Source organism: Mauremys reevesii, linkage group 3 (assembly GCF_016161935.1).
Source record: "Mauremys reevesii isolate NIE-2019 linkage group 3, ASM1616193v1, whole genome shotgun sequence".
NCBI classification, from domain to species: domain Eukaryota; kingdom Metazoa; phylum Chordata; order Testudines; family Geoemydidae; genus Mauremys; species Mauremys reevesii.
Window position 1 is genome coordinate 57115505 of NC_052625.1, and position 3648 is coordinate 57119152.

Genomic DNA, 3648 nt, shown 5'->3' on the forward strand with positions numbered 1-3648 from the left:
ACAAGTGATAGTGAGACAGCTACATTTAAAAAGGCACATGGATGAAAAGTGCCCCTTTTAAAGCCAGATATGTTGCATGAAAAAAAAACCTGCCATGACTCCATGAGATATTGGGTATGAGCAGCAGAGGGAGCAGTTGGGCTTCTTTCACCCACCTTTGCTTTTGGTATGACATTGCCATGCAAAAGCAAAGCTATCATGGCTGTGAGCTGTTTACCTCAAGAGTTTAGCTCACGAAGGCCTTCAAATCCCCCTATTTTAAGAGCTCGCTGCCATTGCTCCCCTAGGGAATCTACAACTTACAGCACTGACGCTAGAAAAGTCTCAAACGTGGGAGCTGAGGTTGCTGCAGAAGCCACCAAGTAGCAGTGCACGTGGGCTCGTTCTCATTGCCTGCAGGTTTGTGTCATGGTTTGGTGTGTCTAATAGACATGGGGGCTCAATGTGGATGCCCTCCAGTCTGGTAGGTGGAGATGGGATTTGATGCCTTCCTGAATCAATCACTCCTTGCTCCCTTCTTCCCTGTCACCCACCCAATTCAGCAGCCCTCTTACTGTCATTTCCTCAGTTTTAAAGGGATCCTCTCACTGCTTGGGTACAGTGGGTGTTTTTAATGCCCAGAGTCCTTTGTACTGGCTGCAATGGTACTCAAAGGAGGTGCCGTAGTAGTTCAAGCCCAAGGATTCTGCAGTGTATTTAATACTCAAAAGGCACCGGTCACAGATGATTAGGTTGCCTACATTGGCACAGCCACATCTGCTATTGGCAAATATCTCCAACGGCTAGAAAGGAGACACTACATGGAGAGGGCTCTGGGTTATTGGAATTCTTTACCAGGTGGCTGGATTGTGGGTCTCCCCCACATGCTAACTGATCACCATATTTGGGGTTGACCAGGAATTTTACCCCAAGCCAGATTGCCAGAGACCCTGGAGGGTTTTCACCTTCCTCTGCAGCCTGGAACATAGGTCACTTGCTGATTTGAACTAGAGTAAATGGTGGCATCTCTGTAACTTGAAGTCTCTAAACCATGATTTGAAGAGTTCAGTAACTCAGCCAGAGATTAGCTTGGGCTTTGGCTTGGCCCTCCTTTCCCCCTGCTCTGGCCCTCCATGACCCTCCTAGGGTCCTGTAGTAATTTTTGTTGTCAGAAGGGGGTCACGGTGCAATGAAGTTTGAAAAGTGCTGGTCTAGAGCAGCAAGTGACCGTGGAAAGAACACCCTCATTGCCCTGCTGGCTACTGGCAGGAGAGAACACACAGCATTGTTTAAAAACTTCCACTGCAGGAGGGCTTTAGCTGATAGAGGTTACTCACATCACAGCAAACAGCTCCCAAGGGAGACTCATGTCCCTAGCTGATTTAATGCAGAGTGACACATGCACGATTAGCAAGTACAGCCTGTTCGCAGGGATTAAGACAATTAGGCACCCCAGCTCTCCATACAGAGGGAATCGCTGTGAAGGGATCATCACACCTGTCCCCACACTACCCCGGGCCTTGCAGAGAACCCTTCTTAGGTCTGAGGATCTGTACACAGTGGGGTGGGAGGGTCTGAAGTAGAGGTGGGGAAACACACACACACACACACCCTTCATCCCTCCCTCCCTCGTGGGAACTCTGCTCAGAACATGACATACCTAGGACAACATTCCTTTCTGAATGGGATGCCTTCTGCTCAGGGTGCTAGGGGAAGCTGCTGACGGAGCCAGGGAAGAGCAGCAGGGGGCCAGGAGGAAGTGCAGAGGAACAGAGACTGCAGCAGTGGCCCTTTACTTCTGGTGCCTGTCAAGGGAGTTGCTGGTCCCGAGGGTGGAAGGAACCACCCGCATATGCTGTAGGAGGAGGGGGGATAGAAACCCACGATGGAGTAATCTGATAGGAAACACTGTGAGGGGACTCTTGCCGAGAATTCCTCCCACCTGGTTTTCCTGGAGGAGAGCTGACCCTGGCATTGTTACAGAGATGTATTCATTTGCTGCTCTCATTAGAAGTCAATGGCAAAATATCCATTGACCTCAGTGGGTGCAGGATTGGGCCTCTTGCCTGAACATTACTCCGGTGAGAGGAGGAAGATCTTTCTCCAGGATGGAGCTTGGTGGTCTCAGCATCAGAGCTGGATTCCTAGACTCCATGAAACCTCAGGCACCAACCACGGTAGGGGGACTCAGCCCGTTTCCAGCCTGAAGTAGATACAGTAAGTTGAGTGCATGCCGTGTGGATTTTTCAGATGGGATATTTAAAAAGATGAAGTCTTGTCTCCTCTACCTGGACGGCAAAGGCCTGATTTTCAAAGCTTAGGTGCCTTGGAATATGTGCAACTGCAGGCACACTTACTGCTACAGCACCTTCAAATCCCCAAATCTATGCAGGCAGTCACAGTAGTTACACACAGATTAGGTCTTTGCTTGCTGCTCTTAGTGCTGAAAAACAGACCCTCAAGATCTCATTACATATTTTGGAATGGGGCATCCCTGGTTCTTTGTGGTCACAACTGTCTCTCCCTGCCCTGTTGTGCAATGCTCTGTGTGCTGTCTGATACCCTGTCTTGCATTCCCCCCTACCCAGAGATGGTCCCATTTCAGTGGTACTGTGTGTAGCATCTGTTTCAGTGGATGGCACTTCCATCCTGCTCCTAACACAGCAATCGCCCTGGGTATTGTCCAAACATACTCCTTTCCTCGGCTTTGTCTTTATTGCTCATTTAACTAACAATATACTCTCAAGATGAGCTTGGCTGTTCCTGTCTCTGCAGAACCACTTTGTTCCTATCCTTATTTCTCTTCTGCCTCAGCGATACTCTGGAACTACAGTATTTATGCTCCTTAGTTGGTGCTAATGGGACCCCACCTGGTCTGGTTGCCAGCATCAGCTAGCAAACAGCTCTGCATCTTTAAGTGGGGTTCTAGAACAGGACACCAGAGTAAGACAGCTGAACACTTTTTATCTCTCTGCCTGTCCCAGCATCCTGTCCAGTTCTGCAGCCTCTATTCACGTGATTAGTTCCATTGAGGTTAGTGGAACTAATGGGAAGAAGGGGATGAGCAGGACTCATGGTGCATTGTGTGTAACTGCTTTGGCATCCTTGGGATGAAGGCTGCTCTATGAACATGAATTATTATTCTTAATGGCATGTACTTCAGATCATTCACTGACATTAATAATCATAATTTATTACACTGGCTAGAAGATCTGAATATTGCTATAGTGCTATTGGAGAAGATTATTTATCGGTCACTCCCCCCCAACACCCAATGTGTAATACTGTTTAATGGTGCTTCTACTAATGATAATTCTGCCCTGTATAGTTCGCACTTTTGTAATTCTATTATAAAAGTTTATATCAGGATAGAATAAAGAGAAATTTTAAAAAAAGAACAAAAATCAATTTAATTTGCTAAGAAAAAACTTTGTGAACCTCTGGCTCAAAATTAAGATCAGATTTAAAAAAAAAAACAAGAACCTGAAGCAAAATTAAATTGATCTTGACTTTAAACAAACAAAAACCTTCGCTTGTTTCAAAAATGCCTTTTAACATTTTTCAAGCTCTAAAAGCACAGGGTAGGTGCTGTATAACAGAATTATGTTTCTGAGATGAAGCAATTTAATAATTAAAACAGCATATATGAAATATAAATGAGATATTAAT